The sequence below is a fragment of the Arachis ipaensis genome, chromosome B8 (assembly GCF_059453495.1).
Source record: "Arachis ipaensis isolate K30076 ecotype BB chromosome B8, ASM5945349v1, whole genome shotgun sequence".
NCBI classification, from domain to species: Eukaryota; Viridiplantae; Streptophyta; class Magnoliopsida; order Fabales; family Fabaceae; genus Arachis; species Arachis ipaensis.
In genome coordinates, this window is record NC_142443.1 from 71,974,918 (window position 1) to 71,999,153 (window position 24,236).

Sequence of the window (24,236 nt, forward strand, 5' to 3'; positions counted from 1 at the left end):
CCTTTAGGTGTCCTCCTTGGGATAGCGTCATTTAAAGAACGAGGGTCAGCGCAACGTAAAAAAAAATGCAAAGAAAAACCGAAAAAAAAAACCAGAGGAGCTTGCCGAAGATGAGGCCATTACGGCCCGCCTTTAGGTGTCCTCCTCGGGATAGCATCATTTAAAGAACGAAGGTCAGTGCAACGTAAAAAAAAAACTGCAAAGAAAAACCGAAAAAAAAAAACCAGAGGAGCCTGCCGAAGATGAGGCAATTACGGCTTGCCTTTACGTGTCCTCCTCGGGATAGCCTCATTTAAAGAACGAGGATCAGCACAACGTAAAAAAAAAAAAAACCGGAGGAGCCTACCGAAGATGAGGCCATTACGGCTCGCCTTTAGGTGTCCTCCTCGGGATAGCGTCATTTAAAGAACGAGGGTCAACAGAACGTAAAAAAATTACTGAAAAAAACCGGAAAAAAAAAATCAGAGGAGCCTGCTAAAGATGAGGCCGTTATAGGTCGCCTTTAGGTGTCCTCCTTGGGATAGAGTCATTTAAAGAACGAGGGTCAGCGCAACGTAAAAAAAAATTCAAAGAAAAACCGAAAAAAAAAACCAGAGGAGCTTGCCGAAGATGAGGCCATTACGGCCCGCCTTTAGGTGTCCTCCTCGGGATAGCATCATTTAAAGAACGAAGGTCAGTGCTACGTAAAAAAAAATTGCAAAGAAAAACCGAAAAAAAAACCAGAGGAGCCTGCCGAAGATGAGGCAATTACGGCTTGCCTTTACGTGTCCTCCTCGGGATAGCCTCATTTAAAGAACGAGGATCAGCACAACGTAAAAAAAAAAAAAAAAAACCGGAGGAGCCTACCGAAGATGAGGCCATTACGGCTCGCCTTTAGGTGTCCTCCTCGGGATAGCGTCATTTAAAGAACGAGGGTCAGCACAACGTAAAAAAAATTACTGAAAAAAACTGGAAAAAAAAATCAGAGGAGCCTGCTAAAGATGAGGCCGTTATAGGTCGCCTTTAGGTGTCCTCCTTGGGATAGCGTCATTTAAAGAACGAGGGTCAGCGCAACATAAAAAAAATGCAAAGAAAAACAGAAAAAAAACCAGATTAGCCTGCCAAAGATGAGGTCATTACGGCTCGCCTTTAGGTGTCCTCCTCAGGACAGCGTCATTTAAACAACGAAGGTCAGCACAACGTAAAAAAAAAAAAAAAAAAAAAAAAAGAAAAAAAACTTTAAAGAAAAACAGAAAAAAAACCAGAGGAGCCTGCTGATGATGAGGCCATTACGGTTCGCCTTTAGGTGTCCTCCTCGGGATAGCATCATTTAAAGAACGAGGGTCAGCACAACGTAAAAAAAAATGCAAAGAAAAACCGAAAAAAAAAACCAGAGGAGCTTGCCGAAGATGAGGCCATTACGGCTTGCCTTTACGTGTCCTCCTCGGGATAGCCTCATTTAAAGAACGAGGATCAGCACAACGTAAAAAAAAAAAAACCGGAGGAGCCTACCGAAGATGAGGCCATTACGGCTCGCCTTTAGGTGTCCTCCTCGGGATAGCGTCATTTAAAGAACGAGGGCCAACACAACGTAAAAAAATTACTGAAAAAACCGGAAAAAAAAATCAGAGGAGCCTGCTAAAGATGAGGCCGTTATAGGTCGCCTTTACGTGTCCTCCTTGGGATAGCGTTATTTAAAGAACGAGGGTCAGCGCAACGTAAAAAAAAATGCAAAGAAAAACCGAAAAAAAAACCAGAGGAGCTTGCCGAAGATGAGGCCATTACAGCCCGCCTTTAGGTGTCCTCCTCGGGATAGCATCATTTAAAGAACGAAGGTTAGTGCAATGTAAAAAAAAAACTGCAAAGAAAAACCGAAAAAAAAAACCAGAGGAGCCTGCCGAAGATGAGGCAATTACGGCTTGCCTTTACGTGTCCTCCTCGGGATAGCCTCATTTAAAGAACGAGGATCACCACAACGTAAAAAAAAAAAAAAAAAACCGGAGGAGCCTACCGAAGATGAGGCCATTACGGCTCGCCTTTAGGTGTCCTCCTCGGGATAGCGTCATTTAAAGAACGAGGGTCAACACAACGTAAAAAAATTACTGAAAAAACCGGAAAAAAAAAAAATCAGAGGAGCCTGCTAAAGATGAGGCCGTTATAGGTCGCCTTTAGGTGTCCTCCTTGGGATAGCGTCATTTAAAGAACGAGGGTCAGCGCAACGTAAAAAAAAATGCAAAGAAAAATCGAAAAAAAAACCCAGAGGAGCTTGCCGAAGATGAGGCCATTATGGCCCGCCTTTAGGTGTCCTCCTCGGGATAGCATCATTTAAAGAACGAAGGTCAGTGTAACGTAAAAAAAAAAAACTGTAAAGAAAAACCGAAAAAAAAAACCAGAGGACCCTGCCGAAGATGAGGCAATTACGGCTTGCCTTTAGGTGTCCTCCTCGGGATAACGTCATTTAAAGAACGAGGATCAGCACAACGTAAAAAAAAAAAAAACGGAGGAGCCTACCGAAGATGAGGCCATTACGGCTCGCCTTTAGGTGTCCTCCTCGGGATAGCGTCATTTAAAGAACAAGGGTCAGCACAACGTAAAAAAAAATTACTGAAAAAAGCCGGAAAAAAAAATCAGAGGAGCCTGCTAAAGATGAGGCCGTTATAGGTCGCCTTTAGGTGTCCTCCTTGGGATAGCGTTATTTAAAGAACGAGGGTCAGCGCAACGTAAAAAAAATGCAAAGAAAAACCGAAAAAAAAAACCAGAGGAGCTTGCGGAAGATGAGGCCATTACGGCCTGCCTTTAGGTGTCCTCCTCGGGATAGCATCATTTAAAGAACGAAGGTCAGTGCTACGTAAAAAAAAAATTGCAAAGAAAAACCGAAAAAAAAAACCAGAGGAGCCTGCCGAAGATGAGGCAATTACGGCTTGCCTTTACGTGTCCTCCTCGGGATAGCCTCATTTAAAGAACGAGGATCAGCACAACGTAAAAAAAAAAAAAAAACCGGAGGAGCCTACCGAAGATGAGGCCATTACGGCTCGCCCTTAGGTGTCCTCCTCGGGATAGCGTCATTTAAAGAACGAGGGTCAGCACAACGTAAAAAAAATTACTGAAAAAAACTGGAATAAAAAATCAGAGGAGCCTGCTAAAGATGAGGCCGTTATAGGTCGCCTTTAGGTGTCCTCCTTGGGATAGCGTCATTTAAAGAACGAGGGTCAGCGCAACATAAAAAAAATGCAAAGAAAAACAGAAAAAAAACCAGATTAGCCTGCCAAAGATGAGGTCATTACGGCTCGCCTTTAGGTGTCCTCCTCAGGACAGCGTCATTTAAACAACGAAGGTCAGCACAACGTAAAAAAAAAAAAAAAAAAAAAAAGAAAAAAAACTTTAAAGAAAAACAGAAAAAAAACTAGAGGAGCCTGCTGAAGATGAGGCCATTACGGTTCGCCTTTAGGTGTCCTCCTCGGGATAGCATCATTTAAAGCACGAGGGTCAGCGCAACGTAAAAAAAAATGCAAAGAAAAACCGAAAAAAAAAACCAGAGGAGCTTGCCGAAGATGAGGCCATTACGGCCCGCCTTTAGGTGTCCTCCTCGGGATAGCATCATTTAAAGAACGAAGGTCAGTGCAACGTAAAAAAAAACTGCAAAGAAAAACCGAAAAAAAAAAACCAGAGGAGCCTGCCGAAGATGAGGCAATTACGGCTTGCCTTTACGTGTCCTCCTCGGGATAGCCTCATTTAAAGAAAGAGGATCAGCACAACGTAAAAAACCAGAGGAGCCTACCGAAGATGAGGCCATTACGGCTCGCCTTTAGGTGTCCTCCTCGGGATAGCGTCATTTAAAGAACGAGGGTCAACAGAACGTAAAAAAATTACTGAAAAAAACCGGAAAAAAAAAATCAGAGGAGCCTGCTAAAGATGAGGCCGTTATAGGTCGCCTTTAGGTGTCCTCCTTGGGATAGCGTCATTTAAAGAACGAGGGTCAGCGCAACGTAAAAAAAAATGCAAAGAAAAACCGAAAAAAAAAACCAGAGGAGCTTGATGAAGATGAGGCCATTACGGCCCGCCTTTTGGTGTCCTCCTCGGGATAGCATCATTTATAGAACGAAGGTCTGTGCTACGTAAAAAAAAATTGCAAAGAAAAACCGAAAAAAAAAACCAGAGGAGCCTGCCGAAGATGAGGCAATTACGGCTTTCCTTTACGTGTCCTCCTCGGGATAGCCTCATTTAAAGAACGAGGATCAGCACAACGTAAAAAAAAAAAAAAAAAAACCGCAGGAGCCTACCGAAGATGAGGCCATTACGGCTCGCCTTTAGGTGTCCTCCTCGGGATAGCGTCATTTAAAGAACGAGGGTCACCACAACGTAAAAAAAATTACTGAAAAAAACTGGAAAAAAAATTCAGAGGAGCCTGCCAAAGATGAGGCCGTTATAGGTCGCCTTTAGGTGTCCTCCTTGGGATAGCGTCATTTAAAGAACGAGGGTCAGCGCAACATAAAAAAAATGCAAAGAAAAACAGAAAAAAAACCATAGGAGCCTGCCAAAGATGAGGTCATTACGGCTCGCCTTTAGGTGTCCTCCTCGGGACAGCGTCATTTAAACAACGAAGGTCAGCACAACGTAAAAAAAAAAAAAAAAAAAACTTTAAAGAAAAACAGAAAAAAAACCAGAGGAGCCTGCTGAAGATGAGGCCATTACGGTTCGCCTTTAGGTGTCCTCCTCGGGATAGCATCATTTAAAGAACGAGGGTCAGCGCAACGTAAAAAAAAAATGCAAAGAAAAACCGAAAAAAAAAACCAGAGGAGCTTGCCGAAGATGAGGCCATTACGGCCCGCATTTAGGTGTCCTCCTCGGGATAGCATCATTTAAAGAACGAAGGTCAGTGCAACGTAAAAAAAAACTGCAAAGAAAAACCGAAAAAAAAACCAGAGGAGCCTGCCGAAGATGAGGCAATTACGGCTTGCCATTAGGTGTCCTCCTCGGGATAGCGTCATTTAAAGAACGAGGGTCAGCACAACATAAAAAAAATTACTGAAAAAAACTGAAATAAAAAATCAGAGGAGCCTGCTAAAGATGAGGCCGTTATAGGTCGCCTTTAGGTGTCCTCCTTGGGATAGCGTCATTTAAAGAACGAGGGTCAGCGCAACGGAAAAAAAATGCAAAGAAAAACCGAAAAAAAAAAACCAGAGGAGCCTGCCGAAGATGAGGTCATTACGGCTCGCCTTTAGGTGTCCTCCTCGGGATAGCGTCATTTAAAGAACGAAGGTCAGCAGAACATAAAAAAAAAAAAAACTTTAAAGAAAAACAGAAAAAAAAAAACCAGAGGAGCCTGCCGAAGATGAGGCCATTACGGTTCGCCTTTAGGTGTCCTCCTTGGGATAGCGTCATTTAAAGAACGAGGGTCAGCGCAACGTTAAAAAAATGCAAAGAAAAACCGAAAAAAAAAACCAGAGGAGCTTGTCGAAGATGAGGCCATTACGGCCCGCCTTTAGGTGTCCTCCTGGGGATAGCGTCATTTAAAGAACGAAGGTCAGTGCAACGTAAAAAAAAAAACTGCAAAGAAAAACCAAAAAAAAAAAACCAGAGGAGCCTGCCGAAGATGAGGCAATTACGGCTTGCCTTTAGGTGTCCTCCTCGGGATAGCCTCATTTAAAGAACGAGGATCTGCACAACGTAAAAAAAAAATAAAAAATAAAAAAATAAAAAAACCGTAGGAGCCTTCCGAAGATGAGGCCATTACGGCTCGCCTTTAGGTGTCCTCCTCGGGATAGCATCATTTAAAGAACGAAGGTCAGTGCAACGTAAAAAAAAACTGCAAAGAAAAACCGAAAAAAAAAACCAGAGGAGCCTGCCGAAGATGAGGCAATTACGGCTTGCCTTTACGTGTCCTCCTCGGGATAGCCTCATTTAAAGAACGAGGATCAGCACAACGTAAAAAAAAAAAAAAAACCGGAGGAGCCTACCGAAGATGAGGCCATTACGGCTCGCCTTTAGGTGTCCTCCTCGGGATAGCGTCATTTAAAGAACGAGGGTCAACAGAACGTAAAAAAATTACTGAAAAAAATCGGAAAAAAAAAATCAGAGGAGCCTGCTAAAGATGAGGCCGTTATAGGTCGCCTTTAGGTGTCCTCCTTGGGATAGCATCATTTAAAGAACGAGGGTCAGCGCAACGTAAAAAAAAATGCAAAGAAAAACCGAAAAAAAAAACCAGAGGAGCTTGCCGAAGATGAGGCCATTACGGCCCGCCTTTAGGTGTCCTCCTCGGGATAGCATCATTTAAAGAACGAAGGTCAGTGCTACGTAAAAAAAAAATTGCAAAGAAAAACCGAAAAAAAAAAACCAGAGGAGCCTGCCGAAGATGAGGCAATTACGGCTTGCCTTTACGTGTCCTCCTCGGGATAGCCTCATTTAAAGAACGAGGATCAGCACAACGTAAAAAAAAAAAAAAAAACCGGAGGAGCCTACCGAAGATGAGGCCATTACGGCTCGCCTTTAGGTGTCCTCCTCGGGATAGCGTCATTTAAAGAACGAGGGGCAGCACAACGTAAAAAAAATTACTGAAAAAAACTGAAAAAAAAAATCAGAGGAGCCTGCTAAAGATGAGGCCGTTATAGGTTGCCTTTAGGTGTCCTCCTTGGGATAGCGTCATTTAAAGAACGAGGGCCAGCGCAACGGAAAAAAAATGCAAAGAAAAACCGAAAAAAAAAACCAGAGGAGCCTGCCGAAGATGAGGTCATTACGGCTCGCCTTTAGGTGTCCTCCTCGGGATAGCGTCATTTAAAGAACGAAGGTCAGCAGAACATAAAAAAAAAAAAACTTTAAAGAAAAACAGAAAAAAAAAACCAGAGGAGCCTGCCGAAGATGAGGCCATTACGGTTCGCCTTTAGGTGTCCTCCTTGGGATAGCGTCATTTAAAGAACGAGGGTCAGCGCAACGTTAAAAAAATGCAAAGAAAAACCGAAAAAAAAAACCAGAGGAGCTTGTCGAAGATGAGGCCATTACGGCCCGCCTTTAGGTGTCCTCCTCGGGATAGCGTCATTTAAAGAACGAAGGTCAGTGCAACGTAAAAAAAAAAAACTGCAAAGAAAAACCAAAAAAAAAAACCAGAGGAGCCTGCCGAAGATGAGGCAATTACGGCTTGCCTTTAGGTGTCCTCCTCAGGATAGCCTCATTTAAAGAACGAGGATCTGCACAACGTAAAAAAAAATAAAAAATAAAAAAATAAAAAAACCGGAGGAGCCTTCCGAAGATGAGGCCATTACGGCTCGCCTTTAGGTGTCCTCCTCGGGATAGCATCATTTAAAGAACGAAGGTCAGTGCAACGTAAAAAAAACTGCAAAGAAAAACCGAAAAAAAAAACCAGAGGAGCCTGCCGAAGATGAGGCAATTACGGCTTGCCTTTACGTGTCCTCCTCAGGATAGCCTCATTTAAAGAACGAGGATCAGCACAACGTAAAAAAAAAAAAAAAAAACCGGAGGAGCCTACCGAAGATGAGGCCATTACGGCTCGCCTTTAGGTGTCCTCCTCGGGATAGCGTCATTTAAAGAACGAGGGGCAGCACAACGTAAAAAAAATTACTGAAAAAAACTGGAAAAAAAAATCAGAGGAGCCTGCTAAAGATGAGGCCGTTATAGGTCGCCTTTAGGTGTCCTCCTTGGGATAGCGTCATTTAAAGAACGAGGGTCAGCGCAACATAAAAAAAATGCAAAGAAAAACAGAAAAAAAAACCAGAGGAGCCTGCCGAAGATGAGGTCATTACGGCTCGCCTTTAGGTGTCCTCCTCGGGACAGCGTCATTTAAACAACGAAGGTCAGCACAACGTATAAAAAAAAAAAAAAAAAAAAAAAAAAAAAACTTTAAAAGAAAAACAGAAAAAAAAACCAGAGGAGCCTGCTGAAGATGAGGCCATTACGGTTCGCCTTTAGGTGTCCTCCTCGGGATAGCATCATTTAAAGAACGAGGGTCAGCGCAACGTAAAAAAAAATGCAAAGAAAAACCGAAAAAAAAAACCAGAGGAGCTTGCCGAAGATGAGGCCATTACGGCCCGCCTTTAGGTGTCCTCCTCGGGATAGCATCATTTAGAGAACGAAGGTCAGTGCAACGTAAAAAAAAATTGCAAAGAAAAATCGAAAAAAAAAACCAGAGGAGCCTGCCGAAGATGAGGCAATTACGGCTTGCCATTAGGTGTCCTCCTCGGGATAGCCTCATTTAAAGAACGAGGATCTGCACAACGTAAAAAAAAAATAAAAAATAAAAAAATAAAAAAACCGGAGGAGCCTTCCGAAGATGAGGCCATTACGGCTCGCCTTTAGGTGTCCTCCTCGGGATAGCGTCATTTAAAGAACGAGGGTCAGCACAACGTAAAAAAAATTACTGAAAAAAACCGGAAAAAAAAATCAGAGGAGCCTGCTAAAGATGAGGCCGTTATAGCTCGCCTTTAGGTGTCCTCCTCGGGATAGCGTCATTTAAAGAACGAAGGTCAGTGCAACGTAAAAAAAAAACTGCAAAGAAAAGCTGAAAAAAAAACCAGAGGAGCCTGCCGAAGATGAGGCCATTACGGTTCGCCTTTAGGTGTCCTCCTCAGGATAGCGTCATTTAAAGAACGAGGATCAGCACAACGTAAAAAAAAAAATAAAAATAAAAATAAACAGAGGAGCCTACCGACGATGAGGCCATTACGGCTCGCCTTTAGGTGTCCTCCTCGGGATAGCATCATTTAAAGAACGAGGGTCAGCACAACGTAAAAAAAAAAAAAAACTGGAAAAAAAATTGGAGGAGCCTGCCGTAGATGAGGCCATTATGGCTCGCCTTAAGGTGTCCTCCTCGGGATAGCGTCATTTAAAGAACGAGGGTCAGCACAAAGTAAAAAAAAAAATACTGAGAAAAAACCGAAAAAAAAAACCAGAGGAGCTTGCGGAAGATGAGGCCATTACGGCTCGCCTTTAGGTGTCCTCCACGGGATAGCGTCATTTAAAGAACGAAGATCAGCGCAACGTAAAAAAAAAACCCAGAAAAAAAAACTAGAGGAGCCTGCCGAATATGAGGCCATCATGGCTCGCCTTTCGGTGTCCTCCTCGGGATAGCGTCATTTAAAGAACGAGGGTCAGCGCAATGTAAAAAAAATTCAAAGAAAAACCGAAAAAAGAAAAAAAACCAGAGGAGCCAGCCGAAGATGAGGCCATTATGGCTCGCCTTTAGGTGTCCTCCTCAGGATAGCGTCATTTAAAGAACGAAGGTCAGTGCAACGTAAAAAAAAAACTGCAAAGAGAAACAAAAAAAAAAAAAAAACAGAGGAGCCTGCCGAAGATGAGGCCATTACGGTTCGCCTTTAGGTGTCCTTCTCGGGATAGCGTCATTTAATGAACGAGGGTCAGCACAACGTTAAAAAAAAAATCCAGAGTTGCCTGCCGAAGATGAGGCCATTACGGCTTGCCTTTAGGTGTCCTCCTCGGGATAGCATCATTTAAAGAACGAGGGTCAGCCCAATGTAAAAAAAAAAAAGAAAAAGAAAAAAAAACCCAGAAAAAAAACCATAGGAGCCTGCCGAAGATGAGGCCATTACGGCTTGCCTTTAGGTGTCCTCCTCAGGATAGCGTCATTTAAAGAACGAGGGTCAGCGCAACGTAAAAAAAAAATCCAGAGTAGTCTACCGAAGATTAGGCCATTAGGGCTTGTCTTTAGGTGTCCTCCTCGGGATTGCGTCATTTAAAGAACGAGGGTCAGCACAACGTAAAAAAATGCAAAGAAAAATCGAAAAAAAAAAAAACCAGAAGAGCCTGCCGAAGATTGATGACAAGTCATCTTAGCCTAGTTTCACTAGTCTTTTTCTTTTGTTTTCACTTGAATGATGCACTTTCTTGAGCTACAAGTAAGCTAATTTGGGTAGATTTTCATGCTTCCTTTGATTGAATCAACCATGTATGAATTCATGCTATTTCATGAGGTTTTAGGCTATAATTGTCACATATTATGATAAAATGAATATCTCATGATTTTAAGCATAGCTTTGACGTGTTTGGTTGATTAATGATAGGTGAAGAAAGCTTGGAGAAAGGTTGAAGCAAGAAGGAACGGCTAGGAGTAAAGAGAGGACAATGGAATAAGTGAAAATGAACCAGGAAGCAAAAAGTTGGACCAAAAGTTAGCCTCAAACTTTTGCACAAACTTTTGGGTGAAAAGTTAGCCCCAACGTTAGCCCCTAACTTTTGGGCTAACATTGGCACATGAAAGTTACTCCCTGGGCACCAAAAGTTTGCGCCAACGTTAGCCCCTAACTTTGAGGCTAACGTTGGCATGAGAAAAACACTCCCTGGGCACCAAAAGTTTGCGCCAACGTTAGCCTCTAACTTTGAGGCTAACGTTGGCACATGAAAAACACAAAGGGGGAGCAAAAGTTTGCGCGAACGTTAGCCCCTAACTTTTGGGCTAACGTTGGCGCCATAAGTGCACTAAGGAAGGCCAACGTTGGAGCAAAAGTTAGACCCCTAACTTTTGCACCAACGTGGGTATCAGCAAAATATGGGGGCTGATATGAAAAGTTGGACCAAAAGTTTGCCTCAAACTTTTGGTCAAACTTTTACTCAAACTTTTGCAAGAGCAATCAACCAAGGCCTCTCTCAACCCAATTCCACCAAGAGCAAAGGCCTAACTCAAGGCTTGAAGATCATTTGAAGAAAGTGTATAAATAGGATAGAATTCAAGTTCTTAGAGGAGCTTTCCTTTTGAGTTTTCATAATAGTTTTCGGAGAGCTTTGGATATTGAGTGATCTTTAATTTCTTAGTTTCGGGGAAGGAGAATTCCATTCTCTTCCTCTGAGTTTTATTGCTTTCAATTTCAATTACAACTGTCTTGGATCTTGGGTTGAAGAATTGAAGAAATTCTGTTTCAATCTCATCCTTGGATCTCTCTGTTTATTTACTGCTTAATTGAATTTCAGTTTCGTTTAATTGTTCTTCATCTACTTTCTTTGCAATTTACTTTTCCCTTGCAATTGTTCTTGTTGGATCAAGGAAGGTAGTGAGATCTAGACCTGGTTTTCTAGTCTCTGGACCCCTGAGATCTAAAATTCCAATTTACATTCTGTTTTTGCTTTTCATGTTCATTTACTTGTTTTGCTTCAGATCCGATTCAACCCAAACACTCTTTTACTTTTCTGTTTGATGCAATTTACTTTTCCTTGTTTAAATTCTGCAAATCCAATCCCCAATTCCCTTTACAATTCCAGCCGTTTACATTTCTTGCACTTTAAGATTCCGCAATTTACATTTCTTGCATTCTAAGTTTCTGCCATTTAATTTCTTGTTCTTTAAGATTCAGCACTTTAATTTCTTGCTCTCTTTAATTTCATGCAATTTACCCATTCCCTTTACTTTCCATGCAATTTAATTTCTGCAAATCACAAATCACTCAACCAAATCTTGATTCACTTGACTAAATCAACCACTAAACTAAAAATTGCTCAATCCTTCAATCCCTGTGGGATCGACCTCACTCCCGTGAGTTATTATTACTTGATGCGACCCGGTGCACTTGCCGGTTAGATTTGGGTGTTTTGGAGAAATTCGTTTCTCTACGAAAATATCCCATCAAGTTTTTGGCGCCGTTGCCGGGGATTGATTAGATTGACAATGATTAAGTGAGGTGGTGATCTAGATCTAGCATTTTTATTTTCTGTTCCTTTAATTTTCAATTAACCCACTAACTGTTTGAATTTTTGCTTAAGCTAACTAAAACTTCATTCTAGCAATAGATTGAAGTGTCACTGGTTTGTGTGTTTCTTATGTTCTGCTTGTATGTCAGGTACAAGAAGAAATACACCCATCTTTCATGAACAAGACGAAAGAACTCTTAGAAGGTTAAGAAGAGCGGAAAGAGGGAAAAATATTGTTGGAGAAGAGGAATCAGAAGAAGAATTCCAAGATATGGAGGAACATTCAACCAATCCACCAGGTGGAGCAGATAACAACAATAACAATCCACCCCAGAGGAGAGTTCTGGCCTCCTATACCTTTGCAAATGCTAGACATTGTGGAAGCAGCATTCTCACCCCTAATGTCAATGCAAATAACTTTGAATTAAAGCCACAACTCATCACATTGGTCCAAAACAACTGCTCGTTTGGGGGAGGACCATTGGAGGATCCAAATCAACATCTGTCTACCTTCTTAAGGATTTGTGACACTGTCAAGTCCAATGGCGTGAATCCTGAGACCTACAAGCTTCTGCTGTTCCCGTTCTCATTAAGGGACAAGGCCGCACAATGGCTTGAAACTTTTCCTCAAGGAAGCATCACTAGCTGGGATGATTTGGTGACTAAATTTCTAGCCAAATTCTATCCACCTCAAAGGGTTAACAGGCTGAAAACCGAAGTACAAACATTCACACAACTGGATGCTGAAAATCTGTATGAAGCATGGGAGAGATACAAGGCTTTGCTGAGGAAATGTCCACCAGAAATGTTCACTGAGTGGGACAAGCTACAGAACTTCTATGAAGGACTCACCCTAAAGGCTCAAGAATCACTTGACCACTCAGCTGGAGGTTCCTTGCAACTCATGAAAACTGCAGAGGAAGCTCAAAATCTCATTGATATGGTGGCTAACAACCAATATTTCTTTGCTCATCAAAGAAACCGCCAACCATCACAAAGAAGAGGAGTAATGGAGCTAGAAGGAGTGGACTCAATCTTGGCTCAAAACAAGATGATGCAGCAGCAAATTCAACAACAATTTGAGCAAATGGCCAAGAGGATTGATAGTCTCCAAGTTGCAGCAGTCAACACTAGCCAACCATCAACCACATGGGGACAGAATGAAGGAACTCAAGAAGAACAACAACAAGAGCAAGTACAGTATATGCACAACCAAGGACCAAATGAAGTGTATGGTGATACATACAATCCATCCTGGAAGAACCACCCAAACCTCAGATGGGGAGATAATCATACCCAAAACCAACAACCATGGCAGAGGAACTCAATTCAAAACAACCCAAGAAACAACCAAAACCACAACCAGCAGCAGACCAACCAAAACCCCTACAGAAAACCTCAAAACAACTACCCCAACCCCAACCAGTACCAATCCAATAACCAACCCACCAACCAAAATGCCTATCATCCACCACCCACATCTCATAACCCACCTGAAGTATCACTTGAAGCCCAGAGAATCACTAACTTGGAGGCCGTGATAGATAAAATGTTGAAACACCAGGAAATGGTAACCAAGAATCAGGAAGCATCCCTGAAAAGCCTAGAGAGACAGATGGAGCAAATCTCCAATCAGATTTCTCTTGAGAGACCTTCAAGCTCACTGCCGAGTGACACAATCCCAAATCCTAAGGAAGAATGCAAGGCAATACAATTAAGGAGTGGGAGAACATTGATGAGCAACAATGACACTACTAAGAAGCAAGTTGAGAGCAGCAAAAGACCAATAGAAGAGGAACAGCCAACACACACAGAGGAAGCCAGTGATGATGATGCAATGGCAAGCAAGGAAGCTTCAAAGCAAACTCAGGCAAAGGAGGAACAATCAAAAATTCCAAAAAAAGGGAATGAAGCAGTTGAAGAGCCAACCAAGAATCAAAAGCAGCAAGCAGAGAAAACCTTTATACCTTCACTGCCATATCCCCAGAGGTTCAACAAAGAAACCAAGGACCAACAATTTCATAAGTTCCTTGAGACTTTCAGAAAGCTGGAAATCAATATTCCTTTTGCTGAAGCACTTGAGCAAATGCCTCTGTATGCCAAGTTTTTGAAGGAGCTTATCAACAAGAAAAGAAGTTGGGATGAGAAAGAAACCATACTGCTCACTGAGGAATGCAGGGCTTTGATTCAAAAAGGGTTTCCCCCTAAGCTTGAAGATCCAGGGAGCTTTTTGCTACCTTGCACCATTGGGGAATTAACCATCACTAAAGCAATGTACGACCTAGGAGCAAGTATCAACTTAATACCATCCTCTTTGGTAAAAAAACTGCATATAGAGGAAGTTAAACCAGTACAAATATCTCTAGAGCTAGTAGATAAGTCAACAGTATATCCCAGGGGTATGATTGAAAACCTGCTGGTCAAGGTGGACGACTTCATATACCCTGCAGATTTTGTGGTTCTAGATTCAGAAGGGGATGATGGTGATTCTATTATTCTGGGAAGGCCATTCTTGGCCACTGCTAGAGCTATCATAGACATAGAGGAAGGAGAATTAACTCTTAGAATGCATGATAAGAGTGTCACTCTGAAGGTATTACCGGAGGCACAATTTAGCAAGGAGAAGAAAGACTATATGAAAATTGACAAGGGAGAATTACAGTTGAAGGAAGAAACTGACAAAGAGAGTCACAGCAACATCCCAAGGCTAAGGATTATGCAGACTGATGAAGAGCCCAAGAGGATATTAGAGTATTAGCCACTGAGAAGAGAGATCCCCAAGGGAAGCCTACGGCCAGAAAAGAAAGATCAACAAAAGGAAAGATGAAACGGAGAAACAAAATAAAAAGGAGTTGGAAGAACAGGAAGATCCCAACAGAGGGGCTTTCCAAAGGTGACAAAGTGCAACTGATATATCAACAGCTGGGGGCAAACCAACAAACTGAGGACTACTACACTGTCAGCAACATACTCTCATTAGAGCATGCTGAAATTGAACACCAGGGAACAAAGAAAAGGATCACAGTCAGGGGAGACAAATTGAGGCTCTACAAGCACCAACCACCATAAAAGAAAGCCTCAATGTCAAGCTAATGACAATAAAAGAGCGCTCCATGGGAGGCAACCCATGATTTAAGATTCATGTCATTTTAAATTCAATAAGTTATGATCATTTGAGCATGAATTCTTTTCTCTTTTCATGAACATGTCCATTGACTGCATGCACTATTTTGAAACATATGCTGAGAATTCTAAGTTTGGTGTGCCTTTAAGCACACTAAACCAATGTTACAAATGATTCCGTTTTGCAAGCTTAGAGTGTCTTGACAAAGCATATGGCCAAACACTAAAGTTTGGTGTCCACATAGCTTCATGAAAATTAGAATTTCATGCATCAATAATCATACAATTGTTGTTTTCCAAAATCTTATAAATGGAAAAATTCTTATTCGGTAATGAAGGCATCAATTGTGACGTACCCTTTGACAAGAAACAAGTTTGGTGTTCATCAAACTTTGATGCACCGATTTAGGGACACAATTGACCCTTCATGAAAAAAAAAAGAGAAAAAGAAAATTAGGATGAAAGCAATTCTTATAAACATTTAACTAAGAGTGACATTGGGATTTCACTAATTGGAGGAAGAGACACAATTTCTTCATACATGATCAAACATTAAGTTTGGTGTCCTCCAAAGATGAGTCACGGTTCAATTGGATATAAGAATTGATGATTCATATAATATTAATAAAAGGAATACTCTTGCCACAGTTGGACAAAACTAATGTATGTTGTGATGACTAGGTGGTCAAAGAATCTTCAATGAAAGAGACAAGACAAAGGAAAGCATAGCATGAGGACAAAAGCTCATCACATGCTTCGAAAAAGAAATCTGCCACTCCTTGAGAATGATCACGGCAAAGGCAAGTGAAGAAGCAAGCTTTGTCTTCATTCATCCTTACATGCACACCTTTGATCCCCATAGTGTCTAGTTGCATCTTAGCCTTTCATTGCTCAAACGTACCACCTCAAGCCATGCACATGACCGAATCACTCCAACCTTGGAAACTTCATTCCCTTCATCACTCCTCAACATAACAAGCTCGGTTCAACATTTCTCTTGCTTTAAACTCCAACCATTTAAACTTCCCTTCATCATTTCTTGTCATAGCAAGTTCGATCTCAATTTCTTCTTGCTCCAAACACACATCAAATTCTCCAACATTCTTCACACTCCCTCTAACCTCACAAAACTCAACCAACCAAGTGATCATGGCCTCTTCCTCAAGAACCAAACGAAGAAAAGGGAAAGACCCCATGGTGGAGGAAGACACACATGAATATGACCAATGGAGATTCAAGTCTCGGTACCATCAAATGCAAATTGAATGGATGAACGAGAAAAGGATCTATCCTGAAATTCCACTCTTGTTGCCGGATGATGGATGCAAGAAATGAAGGACAAAATTCGAAAGAGGAGGTGGGAGGAACTTGCATCACCAGCCACCCGAATCAATGCTAATATCATAAGAGAGTTCTATGCAAATGTCTCAAGGCTTGACATGCGTGAGCCCCCAACGTACAAGAGCTATGTACGGGGGGTGGAAGTAGACTTTAGCTCGGATGCAATCAAGAAAGTCTTGGGACTAAAGTTAGTCCGCTTTAGTGAACCGGGATACCAACAAAGATTGAATGAAGATCAGGATTATGATGAGATTGCGAGAGATATTTGTATGGAGAACTCAGAGTGGGAAGGAGATGACAAGAACAAATATAAGTATCTAAAGAGATGTAACCTCACTCCGGAAGCAAAAGGATGGTATGAGTTGATGAAAAGATCAATTCTGGGCACAGTGAACACCTCAGAAGTTAACAGGGAGAGAGCCGTGATGTTGCATTGCATCATTGTGGGAGGAGAGATAAGAGTTCATGAAATCCTTGCAAAAGACATTCAAAAGCTGGCTGAGAAGAATTCGGCCGGATCTTGGTTGTACTATCCGAGTACCATTTGGAGGTTGTGTGCAAAGGCTAAAGTGCCAATGGAAGAAGATAATCCAATGTGGTTAAGCCAAGGCATGCCCAAAACCATTGAACGAATGACAATGACTCCTGAAGCACATCAAGGCCGAAGGCCACATGGAAGAAGGCAAAGAGAAGAACCAATGGAAGAGGATGAGCCACACATAGAAGAAGAGCCACAAGAGGAGGAGGAACAGCCGCATTTTTTCCCACATGGCAATATGGATATGACTCAAATGCAGGAAGCAATTGGAAGATTATCACAACAGTACATGAGAATTCAAGAAAGGCCAGAGGAATATCATTCACTATACATGAAAAACCAACAAGCACAAGAAGAACGGGAGCTAAGAATGATGAACAAACAAAGTGAATTCGAGTTAAGATTCCTTGTGATGCAAGAAGAACATGCTTTTCAATCTCATGAATCATTTGGAAAGTTGGAATAAATGCAAGCTGAAAATTTGAGGGCTCTCAAAGAGTTCAGAACACTCCAAGATGCAAGGTATGAAGTACAAGCTGATTACAACATCAATAGCCAAATCAAACTAAACTATATTGGAGAACATTTGCACAACATGGATCCGGCTTTCCCAACTTTTGATGAATTCTTCAAAAAGAGAAGTGAGGTAGAGGTAAGCAATACTATGAGACTTGAAGATAGAGTAGAGGAGGCTATGAATAAGGCTGGATTCTGGCGAGGCCAACAGACAACAAACACGGATGGTGGCAACACTAGCAACCAAGTGTATGAAAGGAGAAAGAAAAAGCATGACAAGTGAAAGGTGGACTTGCTCCTTGTTCATCACTACAAAGAAAAAAAAAACATGCATTCTATCTGTTTTAAGTTGTCTTTACATCTTTAAGTAGTTTTTTTTTTTATCAATAATCTTTGCATTATGTTTGTTTCAAAATAAGTAAGCTAGTCTATGTGTGTGCTTGTGTGTTTACTTTCACTTAGCAAAAAGCATGTTTTGTCCCCTGCATCTTTAAGTTCAATAAAAGAAATATTTGAATGTGAAGTAAGATGGTCTCTGTTAGATAAGAAGTAGAATAAAAGTAAGTGGTGGTATGTGTGTGATTGTATAATAGCTCACTTTTAGTGAATAAAGAGCCAGGATATCTCCTTCTAAGTATAGAGTGGCCTACTGTCTATGAATCTCAATCGAATAAAAATCCTTGGTTAGAAAGAAAAACAAAAAGAAAAAAAAAGGGAAGTGGCAGAACAAAAGAAAAACAAAAAGAAACAAAGCTGGACACCAATAGCTTGAACTTTAGAATATATGCCTGTGGTGTCTTTGTATTAGGATCTGCTTGGATTATTAAGCTCTTTGGAGTGCATCAACACTTGATGACTTGGGTTAACTAACCCGGGATCATCAGCTGAAAGTCCACTATCAAGAGCAACCTAATTACAAGGCATTTAGCAGCCCAAAGAGGTGCTGGGCATCAATGTTCTAAAAAGGAATGTGAGCCAAGTGTCTATAGTGAATAATGTGTCAAGTATAAAGAAAAGGAAATGAACTTGCTACACATGACACTCAATTAAAGCTTATGAACAAAGTAATAGCCAAGGATAAAGGAATAATGAGAGGTCATAGCAGTATGTTGCTTGAAGCTTGAAGGAGACTTTCTAGGCCTAGGAGTCAATAAGAAGTGAGTATTTACATATCCACACAAAATCCCATGAACTATCAATAATACTCTGCTAGCATGAACATCCTCTTCCATCTCATCCTTTCTTCTCAATAAATCTTTTCTTGCTTGGGGACAAGCAAGCTTTAAGTTTGGTGTTGTGATGACAAGTCATCTTAGTCTAGTTTCACTAGTCTTTTTCTTTTGTTTTCACTTGAATGATGCACTTTCTTGAGCTACAAGTAAGCTAATTTGAATCAACCATGTATGAATTCATGCTATTTCATGAGGTTTTAGGCTATAATTGTCACATATTATGATAAAATGAATATCTCATGATTTTAAGCATAGCTTTGATGTGTTTGGTTGATTAATGATAGGTGAAGAAAGCTTGGAGAAAGGTTGAAGCAAGAAGGAATGGCTAGGAGTAAAGAGAGGACAATGGAATAAGTGAAAATGAACCAGGAAGCAAAAAGTTGGACCAAAAGTTAGCCTCAAACTTTTGCACAAACTTTTGGGTGAAAAGTTAGCCCCAACGTTAGCCCCTAACTTTTGGGCTAACATTGGCACATGAAAGTTACTCCCTGGGCACCAAAAGTTTGCGCCAACGTTAGCCCCTAACTTTGAGGCTAACGTTGGCATGAGAAAAACACTCCCTGGGCACCAAAAGTTTGCGCCAACGTTAGCCCCTAACTTTGAGGCTAACGTTGGCATGAGAAAAACACTCCCTGGGCACCAAAAGTTTGCGCCAACGTTAGCCTCTAACTTTGAGGCTAACGTTGGCACATGAAAAACACAAAGGGGGAGCAAAAGTTTGCGCCAACGTTAGCCCCTAACTTTTGGGCTAACGTTGGCGCCATAAGTGCACTAAGGAAGGCCAACGTTGGAGCAAAAGTTAGACCCCTAACTTTTGCACCAACGTGGGTATCAGCAAAATATGGGGGCTGATATGAAAAGTTGGACCAAAAGTTTGCCTCAAACTTTTGGTCAAACTTTTACTCAAACTTTTGCAAAACTCCAACCCGGTTCACTTGGTTCACTTTGGTTCCTCTCCATACTCCAAGAGCAATCAACCAAGGCCTCTCTCAACCCAATTCCACCAAGAGCAAAGGCCCAACTCAAGGCTTGAAGATCATTTGAAGAAAGTGTATAAATAGGATAGAATTCAAGTTCTTAGAGGAGCTTTCCTTTTGAGTTTTCATAATAGTTTTCGGAGAGCTTTGGATATTGAGTGATCTTTAATTTCTTAGTTTCGGGGAAGGAGAATTCCATTCTCTTCCTCTGAGTTTTATTGCTTTCAATTTCAATTACAACTGTCTTGGATCTTGGGTTGAAGAATTGAAGAAATTCTGTTTCAATCTCATCCTTGGATCTCTCTGTTTATTTACTGCTTAATTGAATTTCAGTTTCGGTTAATTGTTCTTCATCTACTTTCTTTGCAATTTACTTTTCCCTTGCAATTGTTCTTGTTGGATCAAGGAAGGTAGTGAGATCTAGACCTGGTTTTCTAGTCTCTGGATCGCTGAGATCTGAAATTCCAATTTACATTCTGTTTTTGCTTTTCATGTTCATTTACTTGTTTTGCTTCAGATCCGATTCAACCCAAACACTCTTTTACTTTTCTGTTTGATGCAATTTACTTTTCCTTGTTTAAATTCTGCAAATCCAATCCCCAATTCCCTTTACAATTCCAGCCGTTTACATTTCTTGCACTTTAAGATTCCGCAATTTACATTTCTTGCATTCTAAGTTTCTGCCATTTAATTTCTTGTTCTTTAAGATTCAGCACTTTAATTTCTTGCTCTCTTTAATTTCATGCAATTTACCCATTCCCTTTACTTTCCATGCAATTTAATTTCTGCAAATCACAAATCACTCAACCAAATCTTGATTCGCTTGACTAAATCAACCACTAAACTAAAAATTGCTCAATCCTTCAATCACTGTGGGATCGACCTCACTCCCGTGAGTTATCATTACGGCTCGCCTTTAGGTGTCCTCCTCAGGATAGCGTCATTTAAAGAACGAAGGTCAGTGCAACGTAAAAAAAAAACTGCAAAGAGAAACAGAAAAAAAAACAGAGGAGCCTGCCGAAGATGAGGCCATTACGGTTCGCCTTTAGGTGTCCTTCTCGGGATAGCGTCATTTAAAGAACGAGGGTCAGCACAACGTTAAAAAAAAAATCCAGAGTTGCCAGCCGAAGATGAGGCCATTACGGCTTGCCTTTAGGTGTCCTCCTCGGGATAGCGTCATTTAAAGAACGAGGGTCAGCCCAATGTAAAAAAAAAAAAAGAAAAAGAAAAAAAACCCAGAAAAAAAAACCATAGGAGCCTGCCGAAGATGAGGCCATTACGGCTCGCCTTTAGGTGTCCTCCTCGGGATAGCGTCATTTAAAGAACGGGGGTCAGCACAACGTAAAGAAAAAAAAACCAGTAAAATAAACCAGAGGAGCCTGCCAAAGATGAGGCTATTACGGCTCGCCTTTAGTTGTCCTCCTTGGGATAGCGTCATTTTAAGAACGAGGGTCAGCACAACGTAAAAAAAACTGGAAAAAAAAAATCGGAGGAGCCTGCCGTAGATGAGGCCATTATGGCTCGCCTTTAGGTGTCCACCACGGGATAGCGTCATTTAAAGAACGAAGATCAGCGCAACGTAAAAAAAAAATCCAGAGTAGCCTGCCAAAGAAGCGGCCATTACGGTTTGCCTTTAGGTGTCCTCCTCAGGATAGCGTCATTTAAAGAACGAGGGTCAGCACAACGTAAAAAAAAAATCCATAGTAGTCTACCGAAGATTAGGCCATTACGGCTTGCCTTTAGGGGTCCTCCTCGGGATAGCGTCATTTAAAGAACGAGGGTCAGCACAACGTAAAAAAAATGCCAAGAAAAACCGAAAAAAAAAAAACCAGAGGAGCCTACCGAGGATGAGGCCATTACGACTCGCCTTTAGGTGTCCTCCTCGGGATAGCGTCATTTAAAGAACGAGGGTCAGCGCAATGTAAAAAAAATTCAAAGAAAAACCGAAAAAGAAAAAAACCAGAGGAGCCAGCCGAAGATGAGGCCATTACGGCTCGCCTTTAGGTGTGCTCCTCAGGATAGCGTCATTTAAAGAACGAAGGTTAGTGCAACGTAAAAAAAAAACTGCAAAGAGAAACATAAAAAAAAAAACCAGAGGAGCTTGGCAAAGATGAGGCCATTACGGCTCGCCTTTAGGTGTCCTCCTCAGGATAGCGTCATTTAAAGAACGAGGGTCTGCACAACGTAAAAAAATGCAAAGAAAAACCGAAAAAAAAAACCAGAAGAGCATGCCGAAGATGAGGCCATTACTGCTCGCCTTTAGGTGTCCTCCTCGGGATAGCGTCATTTAAAGAACGAAGGTCAGTGCAACGTAAAAAAAAAACTGCAAAGAGAAACAGAAAAAAAACCAGAGGAGCCTGCCGAAGATGAGGCCATTACGATTCGCCTTTAGGTGTCCTTCTCCGGATAACGTCATTTAAAGAACGAGGGTCAGCCCAACGTAAAAAAAAAAAGAAAAAAAAAACCCAGAAAGAAAACCAGAGGAGCCTGCCAAAGATGAGGCCATTACGGCTCGCCTTTAGGTGTCCTCCTCAGGATAGCGTCATTTAATGAACGAGGGTCAGCACAACGTAAAAAAAAAACTGAAAAAACAAACCAGAAAAAAAAACCGGAGGAGCCTACTGAAGATGAGGCCATTATGGCTCGCCTTTAGGTGTCCTCCTCGGGATAGCGTCATTTAATAAACGAGGGTCCGCGCAACGTAAAAAAAAAGGCAAAGAAAAACCGAAAAAAAAAACCAGAGGAGCCTGCCGAAGATGAGGCCATTACGGCTTGCCTTTAGGTGTCCTCCTCGGGATAGCGTCATTTAAAGAACGAAGGTCTGCACAACGTAAAAAAAATAAATAAAAAAAGAAAAAAAACTTCAAAGAAAAACAGAAAAAAAAACCAGACGAGCCGGCCGAAGATGAGGCCATTACGGTTCGCCTTTAGGTGTCCTCCTCGGGATAGCGTCATTTAAAGAACGAGGGTCAGCACAACGTAAAGAAAAAAAAAACCAATAAAATAAACCAGAGGAGCCTGCCAAAGACGAGGCTATTACGGCTCGCCTTTAGTTGTCCTCCTCGGGATAGCGTCATTTTAAGAACGAGGGTCAGTACAACGTAAAAAAAACTGGAAAAAAAAATCGGAGGAGCCTGCCGTAGATGAGGCCATTATGGCTCGCCTTTAGGTGTCCTCCTCGGGATAGCGTCATTTAAAAATCGAGGGTCAGCACAACGTAAAAAAAAAATACTAAAAAAAAACTGGAAAAAAAAAAAACCAGAGGAGCCTGCTGAAGATGACGCCATTACGGCTCGCCTTTTGGTGTCCACCACGGGATAGCGTCATTTAAAGAACGAAGATCAGCGCAACGTAAAAAAAAAAATCCAGAGTAGCCTGCCAAAGATGAGGCCATTACGGTTTGCCTTTAGGTGTCCTCCTCAGGATAGCGTCATTTAAAGAATGAGGGTCAGCACAACGTAAAAAAAAAAATCCATAGTAGTCTACCGAAGATTAGGCCATTACGGCTTACCTTTAGGGGTCCTCCTCGGGATAGCGTCATTTAAAGAACGAGGGTCAGCACAACGTAAAAAAAATGCCAAGAAAAACCGAAAAAAAAAACCAGAGGAGCCTGCCGAGGATGAGGCCATTACGGCTCGCCTTTAGGTGTCCTCCTCGGGATAGCGTCATTTAAAGAATGAAGGTCAGTGCAACGTAAAAAAAAACTGCAAAGAAAAACTGAAAAAAAAACCAGAGGATCCTGCCGAAGATGAGGCCATTACGGTTCGCCTTTAGGTGTCCTCCTCAGGATAGCGTCATTTAAAGAACGGGGATCAGCACAACGTAAAAAAAAAAAAAAAACCGGAGGAGCCTACCGACGATGAGGCCATTACGGCTCGCCTTTAGGTGTCCTCCTCGGGATAGCATCATTTAAAGAACGAGGGTCAGCACAACGTAAAAAAAAAAAAAAAACTGGAAAAAAAATTGGAGGAGCCTGCCGTAGATGAGGCCATTATGGCTCGCCTTAAGGTGTCCTCCTCGGGATAGCGTCATTTAAAGATCGAGGGTGAGCACAACGTAAAAAAAATACTTAAAAAAAAACCGGAAAAAAAAACCAGAGGAGCTTGCGGAAGATGAGGCCATTACGGCTCGCCTTTAGGTGTCCTCCACGGGATAGCGTCATTTAAAGAACGAAGATCAGCGCAACGTAAAAAAAAAAACCCAGAAAAAAAAACTAGAGGAGCCTGCTGAAGATGAGGCCATCATGGCTCGCCTTTCGGTGTCCTCCTCGGGATAGCGCCATTTAAAGAACGAGGGTCAGCGCAATGTAAAAAAAAATTCAAAGAAAAACCGAAAAAGAAAAAAAACCAGAGGAGCCAGTCGAAGATGAGGCCATTACGGCTCGCCTTTAGGTGTCCTCCTCAGGATAGCGTCATTTAAAGAACGAAGGTTAGTGCAACGTAAAAAAAAAACTGCAAAGAGAAACAGAAAAAAAAAACCAGAGGAGCCTGCCGAAGATGAGGCCATTACGGTTCGCCTTTAGGTGTCCTTCTCGGGATAGCGTCATTTAAAGAGCGAGGGTCAGCACAACGTTAAAAAAAAATCCAGAGTTGCCTGCCGAAGATGAGGCCATTACGGCTTGCCTTTAGGTGTCCTCCTCGGGATAGCGTCATTTAAAGAACGAGGGTCAGCACAATGTAAAAAAAAAAAAGAAAAAGAAAAAAAACCCAGAAAAAAAACCATAGGAGCCTGCCGAAGATGAGGCCATTACGGCTCGCCTTTAGGTGTCCTCCTCGGGATAGCGTCATTTAAAGAACGGGGGTCAGCACAACGTAAAGAAAAAAAAACCAGTAAAATAAACCAGAGGAGCCTGCCAAAGATGACGCTATTACGGCTCGCCTTTAG